This window comes from Lycium barbarum, chromosome 4 (assembly GCF_019175385.1).
Source record: "Lycium barbarum isolate Lr01 chromosome 4, ASM1917538v2, whole genome shotgun sequence".
Lineage (NCBI taxonomy): Eukaryota > Viridiplantae > Streptophyta > Magnoliopsida > Solanales > Solanaceae > Lycium > Lycium barbarum.
In genome coordinates this window covers 48,087,037-48,095,890 of record NC_083340.1, presented here as the reverse complement: position 1 = coordinate 48,095,890, position 8,854 = coordinate 48,087,037, and positions in this window count along the sequence as shown.

Below are 8,854 nucleotides of genomic sequence, written 5' to 3'. Positions count from 1 at the left end.
ACACCGTCCCCGAGAATCTAACTCGGCCAATTTTATCAACAACAATCCGAGAATTCAACTCGGCCAAACTAGCAACAACAATACCAACAATCATACTAACATTTTCAACAATTTATCCAAAATACATTCTAACATTAGCAACCTTCGTCACACAATTCATCGGCAATTTATTTATATTCAATTCAATCACATATAATCCAACTAACACCAATGATCCCACATTCAAGTATTAATCTGAAATCTTTCTAACATGATTCAAAAATATTTCAACAATTCACATAACATTCCAAACAACCCAATCAACATACTATTTTCCCCGAGACCTTCCAACTCCAATAAGAACAATAACAATCTAATTCCTTCTTTCAAATTCAATCACAACAACCCAACAATTTACACACTAACAACATTATCTTCCATAAATACAAGAAGACTATTTTCAAATCACACTAATTTCTAAAACAACTCTCCAACCATCACAACCTCACTAGAATCATCCAACTTTCATTATCAACATAGCATCCACAACAACAACAACCAAACACTAGATAAAATAATTAAATCATTATTCCTACACACACACATACATGCACGGCCACAACAAGTGTCCATATTTCCATGAATTTCATCCACTTTCACATACTACAACATACATAATCATCCATCACATATAAGAAAAGGATTAAACCTTACCTTTTTCCTTGATTCTTCACTTGGCTAGAATTTGCAACTTATATGAATATATGTTTTTTCTTGCTCCAATAACCACTTCACTTTGCTAAGGACCCTTCAATGGATTGTTTGGCTAGAAGAAAATAATTTTTGATAAAAAATTTCCAAGGTTCTTGTTGGAGTTGGACATGGCCGAATGGCCTTTGGCTCTTTTCTCCTTCTCTTTTGTTCTTTAAGCTTCTTGAAATTTCTAGGAATGAAATGAATAAGATGACTAATAAGTCATCTTTTGGACTTATTAATTTTGTCCCCATATGGGCTTTGGCCCATCTATTATGGACGGCCCAAATGGCCCCCTTTAATTTTCAAGCCCATTTTTATTTTTATTTTTTGTTTTGCACTTCATGAATATTTAATTTTTCCAAATTCCAAATTTTTCCTTAGTTTCCTCCATATTTCCATGAGTCATATTGCGAATTTTCCTTTTTACCCTTGACCTTTCTTAATATTTCCACTTCAAAAAATTTCATAAGCAACTTGTGTGCTAAACAAAATAAAAATATGGCCTTGCTTCTAACTTCCCGCGATTACCTTGAATCATCCGAACGTACAAAATGCGGGATATAACAACATAACCCACCTGTTGCAAATCCATCATGTCCAACAATGGGAAGGGGCAGACCAAAGGTAATGTACTACTTTGTTTAATATATTTTAATATCATTCAACTATCTAATTTTATTTTTTTTATGTTAGAAACTAACAACTACCGAAGTTGAGCCTGCTGTAAAGAGAAGGAGAGGCAGACCTAAGAAAACAGTTGATCCATCTAACACTACAAATAACTCACCTGTTGTTGTTGAATTTCCATCAACTGCAACACATCATGATCTTGGCAGCTAGTTTTCATGTTCTGCTCCTAACATAACACTAAGTGTAGCAACTGAAATGCCTTCAAGAGATGTTGGTTGTTTAAACAAAACAAGAGGTGCTAGAGGAAGGGGGAAGCGGTATGGGAAGGGATGTGCATCATCTACTTGAAAGTTGGTTTACATGTTCTCAAAAATCTGATGTACCTACTACTAGGGCTGGACATAAATACAAAAAATCGAAAAATCGGACCGAACTCAACCGGACTTCAAGAAACCAAAACCGAAAGAATCGAACCGAACAAGTTTGGTTCGGTGTTCGGTGTCCACCTTCAAAAAATCAAAACCGAAATAGCCGAACCTAAATTTGATAAAACCGAACGCCCACCGAAATTTAATACACTACCCAAAAAAATTAAAATAATCAAGGCCCATTAAGTTTAAGCCCAAAAAAATCCAATTGTATCAAGCCCTCTTTTGCTTTTGTATCCCTAATTTTCCACTTAAGTTGAGAAAATCAAATATCCTTAACAAAGGAAGGTGACTAGGATGTGTTTTTAGGATTAATGTATGTCTTTTATGTGTTTTCTTAGTTACTCGTATTGTATGTATATAACACATACTAATTCTATATCATGGTTATGGTTTTCTGTTCTTCTGTATCCTGTTTGTTTGATTTTGATTTCAATTTACCAATTTTATATTTTATTGCTTTTGAGAATATTAATTAGTGTAAATGGAATCGCTTCTAGTATCATATAAAATAAACAAATTGAAAAAACCGAAACCGAACTTCAAAAAACCAAAATCAAAAGAACTGAACCGAACTAGCTAGGTTCGGTGTTCGATGTCCACCTTCAAAAAATCAAAACCGAAATAGCCAAACCGAAGTTTGATAAAATCGAAGAACCGAACGCCCACCCCTACCTACTACATTTGATGTACCTACTACATCTACTGCACCTAATTCAGTTGCTGCGACAATAGGAAAGGGAAAGGGTATGGGCAAAAAAAAACCCATATAAAAGGCCAAGGTTGATAATAATGGGTGTGTTTCAAGCTGAGAATGGCTTCACAACTTTTAATGTAATTATTGATACATTACATTATATGTATTGTTCTCTTATAATAACTTCAACTTATTAGATTCTTTTTTTATAGCCTGGGCTGCCAAGTCAAAGAATAGTATCAACTGGACTAAGAAAGGTAGTAAGATCAGCTGATGGAATTGGTGATATTGGTTTCAAACCAACAAGTGGACTGAAGTGGAAAGGAACTATAGCAATCACAAAAAGAAGGATTCAAGGGATTAGAGATTAAGTAAGGGCTAATGTTTCAAATAATGTAAGCTAAAGTACCACACCTTCGCTGCCCCGAGGTCATGGAAGCTATAGTGTTGATATTGAATGTTGTTTTTGTTCAGCTAGAAGTAATGTATTTTGTTGATTTGAAGCTACTTAAGACTTAAGACTTTCAAGCTACTGTTTTTATTTATGTTGGTATTCAGATGTACCATTTGTTTTCATTTTTTGGAAATAATGTTTTATTGTATGAAATTGTACTGAATTCTGGTATTTATATGCAATATTGAAGTTCTGTTTTCACCAGTTCAATGTGGGCGAGAATGTGAGTTCTATGTATTGGATGTTTTATAATTGAAGTTGATGTTTATGTGTATGTGTTGAAATCATAACAATTCATCAGAAAGCGAACGCCAAACACATGCTGAAGTGTTCTATGTATGGCCGTGTACGGCTAGTGGCCTCTCCTGTGGCTTTTTTGCCTTTCTGGGCAGTTGTAGCTTTCTTGGGAGGCATTGCTGAAATCATAACAATTCATCAGAAAGCGAACGCCTAACACATGGCTCTATCGCACAATCTAGGAGAGAAAGAATGACATCATCCTAAATGTCCTGTAGCATCCTGTTTCTCAGTGTGGTGCACAACACGCCTATAAACAAGAATCTACTAGACACGGTCTGTAGACAACCCTAGGACGAAACAGCTCTGATACCACTTCTACCACGACCCAAACCGATGAGCTGTGATGAGGGGTCCGACCTCTAGCGACCAAACACCCCTAAACGCTTATCTGAAACATGTTGAACATCAATAGCCCATAAACAGCACAAACTAATCTCATAAAGAGGAAACATCTAAACTCTGTACAATCTGCATATATATATATATATACACAACATGCGGAAGAACAGTGCAAGCCAGCTAGGCTGTTATATATACTGTACACAAAAAGAATATAAGCCGACAAGGCTACATCGTCTGACTACTACATACAACTGTCTACAGACCTCTACTAGAATAAAGTTGTAGCAAGGACGGGACAGGGCCCCGTCGTACCCATCTATATACATCTCAAAAGGATGGCCTACCAAAATAGACTGCAACTCCGAATCGAATGGAGTGCACTGATCTCTGCCGGATAAGGGTCCTACTAAGCTGGACCACCTCCCTGTCTACCTGTACCTGCGGGCATGAACGCAGCCCCCCGACCAACGGGGATTCAGTACGGATAATGTACCGAATATGTAAGGCATAAATACAATATGTATATATGTATAGAAATCATGAATAAGATCTGAACTCATCAGCTGAAATAACTATCTGCATAAATCTGTATGAACTAGTATCTGTCTGCATCTGATTGAATCTGTAAGTCGAGAAGTATGGGCATGCATATATATATATATATATATATATATATATAGTAGGTACACACCTCATTGTCACATCACAGGCCACACCTTCACCCCCTGTCAAGTGTGCCTTTCACATATAGAACGTAATATCATAGGTCACGCCTTCACCCCCTGTCAAGTGTGTCTTTCACTGTACCCCTGAGAACTGAAATTGAATGCATAGTACAAGTAAAACAGAACAACAGGATTTTCAAACAACAAAATGATAGTTTGCCTCTTATGGGCCTTACTGAACTCATACTACTAGGACAAGAAATCATAAGATCTGTATATGGGGAAAATACCATAGCCGGGGTATGGGGACATCAACTGTATTTCTCTTAGTACTTATAAGAATAGAGTAATATGGAAACTCTCTTACTCGTTTATCGGTTCGTATCATAGGATCATGCAAAAAAAAAAAGGAATAACCTTAACATACCTTGACGTATATCAAAGCGTCCAACTTCTACTTCTTGAACTTGTAAATCTACAATTAAGATAACATAAGCCGTAATTAGGCTACTTGCTTTGCTTACTAATCATCCCCAAGCACGTAAAAACTTAACGAATTATAGACGACCATCTCCTTTATAAGCTTACAATGATAATGCCCATATATATCCAAATACACGTAAATCCAAACCTAATCATTGCTTTAAATATAGTCTCATGTCACTACCTTTCCCTTCATCAATCTATCAATTCCACAAATACCCTTTCTTTACCTAAAATCACTAAAACTCTTGATAGTAAACTCAAATACAAGGGTAGGAATCATTTACATACCTTGAGGGGGTCAAGAATCCCAAGAATCACTTTAACTTCAACTCCCTAAGCTTCCTATTCTTGGAGAAACCCTAGAAACAACCTTCTTCTTCACAAGCTCGGGTTTACGGGGTCCAGGTCTTGTCAAATCTTCACTACTATGCCATAAATGTCGGGAGAGCAAAATATTACGGTTTTCTGATCTGGGAATGAGAGAAATAAGACATAAAGTCATGGACCACGTATTTATACTCAGAGAATTAACTGCTTCAGTGGTCCGGTTCGACGATCGGGTCGATGACCCGTCGACGTGTCGACAGTCCGTCGACGTGCTCGTCGATCTGCGCCTGTAGAATGCAGGGCTGCGGAACCCTGTCGACGCCGCACAACGACGGTCCGTCGACAGGTTCAACGACCCGTCGATCTTGACTAGTGTCTGCAGACTTTTCTAATTCAGTTCAGATCGCATCGATTCGATTCATTCAACTTCTAATCCTGCAAATCACCAGGAATACCTGTTGGTACCATTGCACACGGGGTAAGACACTTTCTATTTCCAAAACTCGGGCTCGGGTCTCAATTCCCAAGGCATACCCAACTAGGAAATCATAAGTTCTACCACTACGAAAACGAGGGGTGTAACACCTAAACCGCAGAGAGACCAGATTTCTGGACAGATTCTTGAGTGTATCAGGCAAAAACTTTGAAGTGTGCACCATTGTTTGTGCTTATTCTTTCCTGATTCAGTCATGCATATACACCCGGTTCTTTGATTTCGACACCTCCAGAATTCAAATCTTCCTTTTTGTCACCAACGTAGCATACCTTCCTATGAAGGCTTCAAGGGGAGAGAAAACGGAACTAGGATATGTAAAGACCAACAACCGAAATAACAGCATCATTTCACTCTCCCCAGCCTGTAGCCGAATTTACTGATTGGTTTTGGGAACCCAGACAAGTTTGGGTCCTTTATAATTGTAAAAAGGATGAATCAAGCTCTTCTTAGCCCATATGGGTAGTACATTCCTTCTCCCCTTTTGAGATCCTTTCTTTTGAGGACCTGTTCTTTTTACCCCTTTTCGAGAACCTTTCTTCTAAGGACCAGCTCCTCCTATTTTAACCCCCTTTTTGACAAAATTCTCATTCCTCTGAAGAGCTTCAATTCTTGCATTACATGCCTCCTTGTAGTGTCCTGCTTTTCCATAGTGAGTGCACAACCAATTTTCAGGTGTGGAGACATACTTGCTGTGAGGGTTGTAGTGCATTTTATCCTTCTCAAAGCCAAGCCCTTCTTTACCGTCTCCTTTACTTTTGTACATGGAGGTAATCACGTCAGAAGACTAGGTCCACTTGAGAGCTTTGTCAAGATCAAACTTGACCCTATTCAAATCCTTTTCTAGTAACTCATTCTTCTCATTCTCAGCAATGAGACTTAGTTTTGCTATCTTTAACTCCTTTTCAAGCACTAGAAAGGTTTCATTTGCTTCACCTTTTCCCTTGAAGGATATTTTCACCCCTTCTCTCACTTGGCTTTCCAAAAAATGTTTTGTTAGTTTGTCTCATATATTTGTTTCTTCATTTCTCCAGAGGATATACACAGGTCATCCCTTTCTTGCCCTACCTCATTAATTACTTGATTCAGCTCATCCTTCTCAGCAACCAGAATGTGATAGGCATCAATTAACACGCTTGATAATGATATCAGTTTCTTTTGAGAGTAAACTTTCAAGTTTTTCTTTATGTCAAGAAAGTTTCTCTCCTTATCCTCATCATCATCATCATCCGTGTCAGACTCAGCCATGAGCGCACTTATTGACTCATTTTCGGTTGCTTCATCTTCAATGGCCATCATTGATGTGTCCCCCTGGTCATTTTCATCTTCAGATTCACTAGAGGAATATCTCCATGCAGCAAGCGCTTGCTTCACTAGCTCGTCAGCAATTTCTCTTCTTCTAAATCTCCTGTCCAGAACCTGGTTCCTCCTGGCAGTCCTATCATAATTGTCCTGCTTGTTTTGAGGACAATCCTTCATGAAGTGACCAGGTTTCTCACATTTGTGACAGCAGTTGTCGTTTCCTCTAAAGTTTTTGGCAGAGCTTCCTATCTTGGTGAATCAACCATTCTTTTTGATTATCTTATGAAACCTCCGAGTAAGATAGGCCATTTCAAATTCGTCATCACTTGACTCTCCTCTTGTAGCTTTGAGAACTACGTTTCTCTCCTTCTTCACCTCATTCTTTTCTGCCTTCTTCATAGTTATCTTTATCTCATACGTCTTAAGGTTTCCAATGAGCTCATCGACTGTCAGCTTAGTGAGATCTTTGGCTTCAGATATGGCATTTACCTTGCTTTCCCTTGAGTCAGGCAAAACTCCAAATAGCTTTCTTACCAGCTTGGTAGATGTGATGACCTCTCCCAGATAGCTAAGTTCATTAATAATAGAGGTGAATCTAGTATGCATGTCATGGATAGATTCGTCCCCTTTCATTTTGAACAGCTCATACTCTATAGTGAGCATGTCAATCTCGGAGTTTTTTACTTGAGTTGTTCCTTCATGGGCAGTTTGGAGAGCTTCCCAGATCTCTTTAGCAGTTGTACATGCTGAAATTCGATTGTACTCATCTGCTCCTATGCCACAGACAATAATCTTCTTTGCTTTGTAGTTCTTCTCCACAACCTTCCTATCTGCCTCATTATATTCCTGCCTTGTTTTTGGAGTGGTTGCCAGGCCAGGTTCATCTTTGTTTATAGGGACATGAGGGCCATCACAAATGATGTCCCACAGCTCTGAGTCTTCAGCCATGATGAAGTCATGCATCCTAGCCTTCCACCACCCATAATAGTTTCCGTTGAATATGGGGATCTTCTTCCAGATTTGGTGGGGCTGCCATTTCACAAATTCTTTCTAGGTGTTAACCTTTTAGAAAGCACCCGCTCTGCCATGTTCCTTTCAAGTTTTATGTAAATTTTAGCAGATTCTATCGAAACAGATCTTAACAAAGTTAAAAGTTCATGATCTGTGTAAAGCTTTGAAAGTTTGGTCAACAAGGAATATTACTCAAGAATGGTAACATAATATAAACTAACTCAAGAATGGTAACATAATATAAACTAACTCAAACTAAAATCACAATGAATTTTTATATTATATGTGTATTAACATGCAGGGGCGAATTTGTGTATAAAATATAGGGCACGTGAATTCATAATCTCTCCGTAAAATTAGTATTTTATGTATATATCTTCTAAAATTGGTATAATATTAACTGTTGGAACTCATACTACAAGAAGTCTAAATGGTGCATTTGGCTGAGGGTTGAGTTATTAGCCTAGAGGACTAGGGATCAATTCCCACTTAATATATTTTTTCCTTCTTTTTATTAGTGGCGCACCCATATTCTAGAAATCCCGAATTCGCCTTTGTTAACATATAATAACAATTTCATCTGACTTATCTATCTAAAAAATAATCTCACTTTTTAAGGAAGGTTATCTTTAGTAAGTATCATTTTAGGTGATTGGCAATATAAAGCTCTTTTAGATTAAGAATATAAGGGGTTCGTTTGGTACATGGGATGAGATAAGTAAGGATATCCCATGAGATTATTTTATCCACTTTCTATATGGGATAATAATCCCACTATTTTAGTACACAAAGGTGGAATACAATAATTCCAGAATTAATTAATTACTAGGGGTAAAACAATCCCACATTATTATCTTTATCCCACCCATCCACCAACTTAAAACTTTTTTTTTAAAAAAAAAAAAGAGAGAGGGAGAGAGAGGGAGAGAAAATAGTACAAACAAAATTCAAAAATAAAAAAAAATGGAGAAAGATGGAATAAAA